Source organism: Podarcis muralis, chromosome 8, assembly GCF_964188315.1.
Source record: "Podarcis muralis chromosome 8, rPodMur119.hap1.1, whole genome shotgun sequence".
Taxonomy (NCBI): Eukaryota; Metazoa; Chordata; class Lepidosauria; order Squamata; family Lacertidae; genus Podarcis; species Podarcis muralis.
This window is the reverse complement of record NC_135662.1, coordinates 88,937,172-88,945,490: the sequence shown is the minus strand read 5'-3', so window position 1 is coordinate 88,945,490 and position 8,319 is coordinate 88,937,172. Positions and strand designations below refer to the sequence as shown.

The window sequence follows — 8,319 nt, the reverse complement described above, 5'->3', positions numbered from 1 at the left end:
ATGTAAGAATTCCTGATGGGTTTAGTAATTTTCTGCAATGAAAAGACACTTGCTCAAGACTGGATTGCTTTCTACTCTTTTCCAAAACTTGATGTAGCTTATGAACAAACCGCTACTCAGTGGACCCGCTGCATATTTTCTCTCTCACACATAATCTGTGACAAAGTCCAAACTGGTACACTTGTCCTTTCCTGAAAGCTTAACCAGTTACAGAACAGTGGTGCTTGTGCGCTCTCCAAATCTTAAAAGGAGCACAAAGTTCTTGGAAGAGAGCCAGCCCATCCAAAATTTTCAGACCATTGTTTGGAATTTGGGTCAGTAACAGGGCTATAAAAGAAAAGCAAAAACCTACAGCTGTCTAGAAAGTTTATGCTGTCTTCTGTGAACTGGGAATATTTTTCTGCCCATTCAAAAAACAGCCTCTCTTTCAGGACACATCAGACAAAACTGGAGTGTAGCAAGAGACATGAAATTACTAGCAGTGAGCAGACTAAGTGTGGTTTTCCTACTTTTAACCTAAAAGTCACAGAATCACAGAATTGTAGAGTTGGCGTTTAACTGAATGTTTTCAGATTTTTAGTTCTGACTGAGTGAATGCAACCAGTAATTCAATAAGTTCACTAGCAGAACCATACTTTTCTAAGGTAGAAAACAAATTATTTTAAATCTCATATATAAAAATGCCACTTGAACCAGTCAATACTCTAAAATAAGCGCCTTTCTAACTCTGCTTGGGGGGGTATTGAGTTCTTGAAAAGTTTTCCAAGTGTTTCTCAATAACTAACTCTATAATGGATCTGTAAAGGAGAAGCTTCTCAGAAAGACAGATTGCCTGTAACCTCCCTTGCAAAATGCATCAGGAGAGAAATGCTGAAGATGTTCTATCGCAGTGGTGTCCAAACTTTTTTCAAAGAGGGCCAGATTTGATGAAGTGAAGGGCCGTGAGGGCCGACCAAAGTTGTTGAGCTCTCTTTAGGATTGAAGTTGTTGAGGTTTTTTAAGGACTGAAATTTTTAGGATTTTACCCAAGGAAATAAACTGCCACTGGGGCTGGATTAAACCGACTGGCAGGCCGGATTAGGCCCCTGAAACGGATCTTGCACATGCCTGTTCTATGGAGTACGTTGATACTTATGAATCATGTGCATGCCCACAATCCCCTGCAATGGCAACTGCACAAAGATTCCTTTGCAGGTAAATTCTTGTGGGAAAGCTTGATAACATATTCATAAGAGGAGCCTCAGACTCATGAAAATGACTGAGTCATTTTCTGTGGGGGGGGGGGGGGGACATGTCTTATGGCTGTCTCATGCTTTTGTATGAGTTCTCAATATTTCCCTGTCTACAGAGGGTAAGCCTGCCACCACTTCATATTATTATTTCATATGGAAAACTGCAGAAAGGTTGTGTCAATACAATCAAGTTATTCTTAGGTTTCAAAACCGTATTTTAAACTGTTTGACCCTCATACATTTGAAGAGAATCCAAGGAGTATTAGGGGAGGGGTAGTACAGTTTGTCCACCTTCTCACGCTGCACTCAGCTCTCACCTGTGGCTCCTAGAAGCTATCAGCATTCCAGGAAATGGATTTGACTGACCAGCTAAACCAGGTGAGGGTAACCAATGGGTCTCAAACCCTCAGGGAGTTAGGGACTTCCCCTGCATGCGATGACAGTCTCCGGTGGATTGAGTGGACGAGACCAATAGTGGGTTCATCGGTTAAGAAGGTGGCCTCTGCATACGCTATAGAGGGAAAGGAGGAGCAGGTGGGGCTTGTCAACATGGGAAGATAGCCCATCTAGGAGAAGGAAAACTCTGATCCTAAGCCGCCACTGCCTTGTGGGATATCTTCAGGAAAAGAAAAGACTAAGGAATAAACTCTACACAAATCCAGAGTGGAGTCCCTAAAACAGTTGGATGGTGCCTCTTTCCAACAACTCCTCCAGCCAAACATATTGCTCTGCTTCACCTTGGACCACACCAGCAAGGCCGAGGGGGATGTCTTGTTGTCTGGGCAGCCCAGGACTTCCATTTACATACTGCCCAGGCCTGTGCCCCAGGGAAGTCACGCCATTGTCTCTCAAGGCAGATGGATAACAACAACAACAATCACCATGTTAATGAGACTGCTCTAAAAAACTAGACCAGTTCAAATTTTCATTTACCAATTTGACATTGTGGAAATACACAGGTCAATAATAGATTTACAAGAAAAGCGACAGAAAAAGAAGAGTGAAACAGCCTGGCTTTCTGGTAAACACTGAGAGCCATTGTCAGCCAGAAAAATTCTCTTATGGGACTCTGTGGTGAAAACCCTATTAAAATGCTGCACTGGGAGTTAGCAGAGCTGCATTGATTCAATTTTTCACTAGATGAGCCTTCCTCAAATGTTTTGAAAGGTAATGCCCACCAGTCCCATCTAGTACAGCCTAGATAGCTGAGAGCTGTCATCTGAAACACCTAGAGAGTACCAGGTTCAGGAAGGTTGCACTAGGTATGCCAATAGGATAGTGGTGGTATGTGATTCTAGTCTTCCTCTCTCTCCACTCCTCCCGATGGGGAAACAACTCTTGCATGTCTCTTCCACATGTCATGGTCTTGCTATGTGCTATGTTCACATGCCACTTTCAACTGTCCCAAGGTCTGCATGGCACTTCAAAAGACCACTGGAGAAACATTAAACATTGCTGCTTATCACACAGATGTCCCATATAGAGATAGATTTTGAGTAGCAGCCACACATGGGGCCTTCCAAATAAATATGGTAATAAATAATAAAACCCATTGGTAAGACAGTAAAAAAACAGAAACTTTGCTATGTTATGCACATTCTGTACCATGTAATCTGAGTACTTTCAATAATTGTTTTATTGCATTTTGCCCCCATGTTAGATAAACACTAATAAAGTTACTACTCATACAGACGTACCTTGGAAGTCGAACGGAATCCATTCCGGAAGTCTGTTTGACTTCCAAAACGTTTGACTTCCAAGGCCTTGATCAAAAATCCTGCAGAAAATGTTTGGTCCAAAGTCTAATATCAGCAAATAAGCATTTTTATGTTGACAGAACAAAAATTCATTTTTAGGCTTCTTTAGCTCTTTCTATGCTGATTTTTCCGAAAAGGACTACCACAACACTCCCCCCTGCTTTTTCCACCTTCAATACATCCTTAATTCACAATTACAAACAAATGTGAAATTTGCATTTATTATTACAGCTAGTTCAAATATTTAACATTGATTCTAATGCATACATACAAATACCTGTGCATGTGCACCTTTAAAAAAAGATCCAGGAAGTGTGCAGGAACAATTTAGCAGCTGGGAAGAGCAATTCAAATCCTGATCCACTGTGCTGGATGAGATTAGGATGGGATGGAGTTGTCCCTCCACCCAGCCATGCCCAGCTCTGCCGTTGGCAAGGAAGCCACACTAGCAAAGAATGTCCCAACATGCCCACTAAATCTGCTGGAAAATACCACCAGAATTATCCCTGCCTGAAATGGGGCATTTTGGAGGCAGTACTGTATCAGCACAGGATTTGCTGGATCCCAAGCTGGCCCTGCTTCTGCCATCATGTGATGGCAATGGGCCTGATCCAAGTCTCTTTGCTGCACCAGCCTGGGAGCAAAGAGGTCATTTCACCACTACCACCCTTCTTCCCTTGTTCACACAAGTGGAGGGGCTGAAGATGGGGTGGTGGTTGTGCCATCAAGTCCTGCCACTGCTGGCCAGCGACTTGGTCTTCAGTCTTCATTATCATGTTTCACAATGGGAAAAATGAAGTCTTCTGCTTTAGGGAGGGGACAATAACTATTCTGTTTGCTTGTTTGTTTTTAATTCTTAATACCAAAGTATTGTGCAAGTGTGGTGTTTACCTGACCAAGGCTTGCACAAGAGGAATAAAAAGATCTTACATAAGACCTTTGAATTAATTCTTTATTTTATTTAAAGCCCAATTTCATTTTCAGTTTACTCACTCATTTATTTACATACCCCACCTTTTCCTCTGGAACAGCTACAGAGGCCCATAGTCACCCAATGAGATCCATCGTAAGTGGAGATTTGAACCCTGGTCTCCGAGCATCTAGTCCACACTCCAATCACTACACCACACTGGCTCTACTGGAGATCCTGAGGAAACAGCTCCTCTTGATCAGATTGCTTCAGCTCAAGTGTGTCTTTAGCTATTGGTGGAAATGGGCACCTTCATTATCAACTGTGCTGCTCCATAAGAAAAATGGCTTGGAATGGAAGCAATAGTGTGGCTTTGGAGGCCACTCACTGAAACTCTCTGCAAGTGACAAACTGCCCACCAAGAAAAAATGTGCTAAGGAGCAGTGGGCAGATGTGGAACAGCTTACAGTATTTGTTACTTTTCAGGTTTTCCACAGTAATGTTTCCAGATTACTGATATGTTAAGCATGGCAGGCGTTTTGATGACAAGCTGTGGAAGCTGCAAAAAACTTGCCTGCAAGAAGGAGCAGCTCCGAACTTTTGTCTGGAAGCGCCCCGTGTTCCATAACATGGGTGCCAACTCCCTGGGGTGCCAGCACCCACCGAATTCCCCATGGAGGGGTCGGATTCCCACAAATGTTGGTGCCAGGGCCAAGTTGGCCCTCCTGCTCCATCCTCTACACCGGACGGAGTAGGGCTTGGGAATTTTGGGCTGTCTGAAGGGCAAGCGGCTGAGGCGCAATTGGGAGGCTGGCAAAGCGCAAGAGACCCCCCCCCCTGCTTGGCCCCCGCCCCGGGGACTGGAAAGGCAGGTACGAGAGTCCAGGCGAAGGCAGGAGCGGCACTCGGAGCACAGCCCCCTCCCCTCAAAAGAAATGCCTCGGGCGCCAGCACACTTCGGGATGCGACCCCTTTCTTTCCCCGAAAACGTCCCCGCGACCAGAGCGACCTCCCCACCCCAAGTGCTCTCGGGGGGGGGGGCGACACTTCGCTCCCGGAGCAGCAGCCTCCCCCCCCCCCCCCCGGCGCGGCTCCGCTCCTCACCTCGCGGGCTTGGTCTGGCCGGGTCTCGCCCGCCCCCGCCCGTCTCTCGGGGCGCAGCGGCGCTTCGCGGGACCCCCTTCCTCGGGCCGAGCGGCTCCCCAAGAGGCGCGCCAGGCGAGCCGACTCCGGGCGGGGGGCGGCGTCGGAGAGGAAGAGGAAGTGGCTCCGGGACGAGGCCGGGAGCAACAGGCGGGAGCGAGCGAGGGAGGGAGGGAGGAGGCGGGCGAGAGAGAGAGAGAGAGAGGCGGCCAGGCGGGCGCTTCAGGAACTGGGGGCGGCGCGGGTGCTGCAGGTGCCCGGCTGGGGCGAGGGGGGGGCTCCGCGCAGCGTCCGAAAAGCGTGCCTCTGAGGACGTCCAGAGCGCTTTCCCCTCCCTCGCATCTGGGGCAGAGTTGGGCGAGGGCGGGAGGCCACTGCTTGCCCTGGGTTGGGGGGGTCAGGTTTAGCCGCGCGACCTCGCCAGGCGTGCCTCTGAGCATGCCCAGAGGGCTTTGCCTTCGCCAGATCTAGTGCTCGCTGCGCGCCCTTCGCGAAAGTGCTTTCTGTTGCTCCGCGGCGCAGGGCTGAGGAATCAGTGCGAAGCCCGCCGCTCCTTCCCTTTAAAGAACCAGCCTGCCTGCCTGCCTTCTTTCTTTCTTTCTTTGCAATTGACTCCCCGCTCCCTTCCCAGGACGGCGGAAAAGATGCAGCGTGCAAGGGGGAGACGCGAGAGGCTTCGTGCTCCGCCAGCCCCGGAGCTGGAGCAGAGAAGGCGGCTCCGCCAGCCGAACATTCCGCGGCGGGAGTTTTGCAGGGCTGCGGGATTGCCGTCCAAGTTCTGGAAAACACTGCAGAAAGAAGAAAAAGCATGAAGGATTGGGATGTTCACTACGCTGTCTCTTAGCTCTACTTGGCACCTCTGCATATGCCCAGCTTTAAGTTAAATCAGGCTCAGAATATGGATTTGTTTTATGTATGTACTTGTGCTCCCCTTTAATATTTACATTTATTAAAAGCTGCTAACCGTAATTATTGACAACACAATAATTGTGAAGCTTTTATCAACTTGTGACACACATTTTTTAAAGCCCATACAGTAAGTCCCACTAAATCCAGTGGAGACCTTTCTCAGTGAGTACAGTAAGTCCACAACTTGTGTGCAATTATATTTCAGTGCATGGAAAAAAAGAAGAAGGGGCAGAAAGGAGGCAGGGTTCAGGGAGAAATGACTTCGGTAATCCCACCTGCCACTAAACCCAATGGGTTTTGACTATATGTGATTTTGGCTTTAGGTGCAGTCCCTGGAACATAAGCCCCAAGTAAGTTGTGGGCCTACTATATGCCTAAGATGTGGCTAGAAAACTCAACAAGCACCAGGTATGGTACCAGGCAGAGGGCCTTCTTGGTGGTGGTGCCTGCCCTGTAGAACGCTCTCCCATCAGATGTCAAGGAAATAACTAACTGACTTTTAGAAGACATATGAAGGCAGCCCTGTTTAGTGAGGTTTTTAATGTTTGATGTTTTATTGTATTTTTTATATTTTGTTGGAAGCCGCCCAGAGTGGCTGGGTTAGCTACCCCTCCCAGTTTGATGTCATCTGCAGATTGGATGAGCATCCCTTCAATAACTTCATCCAAGTATCTAGATTCAGGTAGGTTGCTATGTTGGTCTGACGCAGTCGAAATAAATAAATAAAAATTAAAATTGTCCAGTAGCACCTTAGAGACCAACTGTTTGTTCTGGGTATAAGCTTTTCTTCAGGTATCTGAAGAAGTGTGCATGCACACGACAGCTTATACCCAGAACAAACTTAGCTGGTCTCTAAGGTGCAACTGGACATTTTTTAAATTTTTTAATTTATTTCATCCAAGTAATTTATAAAGATGTTGAACAGGCACAGAACCCTGTGGCACAGAACTGACAGTGCAAAAAAGTACAAGAACAAGAGAATTTGTTGTTGTTTAGTTGTTCAGTCGTGTCCGACTCTTCGTGCCCCCCTGGACCAGAGCACGCCAGGCACTCCTGTCTTCCACTGCCTCCCGCAGTTTGGTCAAACTCATGCTGGTAGCTTTGAGAACACTGTCCCACCATCTCGTCCTCTGTCGTCCCCTTCTCCTTGCGCCCTCCATCTTACCCAACATCAGGGTCTTTTCCAGGGAGCCTTCTCTTCTCATGAGGTGGCCAAAGTATTGGAGCCTCAGCTTCAGGATCTGTCCTTCCAGTGAGCACTCAGGGCTGGTTTCCTTCAGAATGGAGAGGTTTGATCTTCTTGCAGTCCATGGGACTCTCAAGAGTCTCCTCCAGCACCAGAATTCAAAAGCATCAATTCTTCAGTGATCAGCCTTCTTTATGGTCAGAGAATAGTTTTTTTAAAAAGGAGAGATCATTCTGAAGCCAGATTCTTTGTCTAATAAAATCCTTCTGCAAAATGTCTGTCAGTGGTGTCAGTAGTTTTTTTTTGAGGTTGTGTATTCCTAAGCACATTTATTATTAGCAGGTTTCAATTAATGCTCTAAGATGCTGCTTTACCTTCCTGAAAATATCACAAGAAATCACCTTTTAGGAAAGCAGTATGTCGCTGATGGGCTCACTTCATTTGCTTTGTTAAGGACTGTTGCATTGATATAGATACATACATATGCATACTTTGCTCTCCTTTATAGATTTGGCTTGTATATCAGAAGGATGTTCTTCCTTTTTCCTCTGAATGCTAACTTTGTCTCTCTTTTAGCAGCTGGAAGGGAAGTGGGACTGAAGGCTTAACCTTCTGAAAGGAATGACTGCCAGTTGCTTTAGCAGTAGCCAAAAGGAAATGTATTCATAGTTTCCCCAATGGTTTGCTAGGAACATTTCCTTCATGCCATATTTATAGGATACATTTGGGGCCTGGCTCCTGCCAATACAAATTTCTTTTCAGCCGCATAGCTTATTGGGTAACCTTGGGCTAGTAATTCTCTCCCAGCCGAACCTCCTTAATAGTTGTTTTTTAATCCTGTGTATTTGTTTATTTATTACAGAAGTTTATTCTGTCCCATCTTTCTATAATGGGCACTCAAGGTGGCTTAAAACAGACTGAAAGCAATAACTATAACAATGAAATAATAAATGGCAGCAGTTGAAAATATTTATATGGGAGACCAAATCAATTAAATGAATTGCCCCTGAAAGAGCTGAGTTCCAAGAACAATGAAGAAGAAGGTGCCCTCTTTCCTGACCACCCCACCACACCTCGGATGATCAGGGGCTCTGGAATGGAATGGCGTGTGGGAAGGGGAAACTCTGTGTTCTTCCCTAATTTACTTGGTGGGAGGGTAGAATAAAAACCTAATAAAGAAAC

General features: G+C 46.4%; 1 long non-coding RNA gene across 1 annotated transcript; it reads left to right on the top strand.

The window, feature by feature from the left end:
- The first annotated feature begins 5,012 nt into the window (after positions 1-5,012).
- LOC114601189 (uncharacterized) lies at positions 5,013-7,415 on the top strand. Its single transcript, XR_003707742.2, has 2 exons — positions 5,013-5,295; positions 5,674-7,415. It is a non-coding gene; the product is annotated as an uncharacterized LOC114601189 (long non-coding RNA).
- Positions 7,416-8,319: the final 904 nt, after the last annotated feature.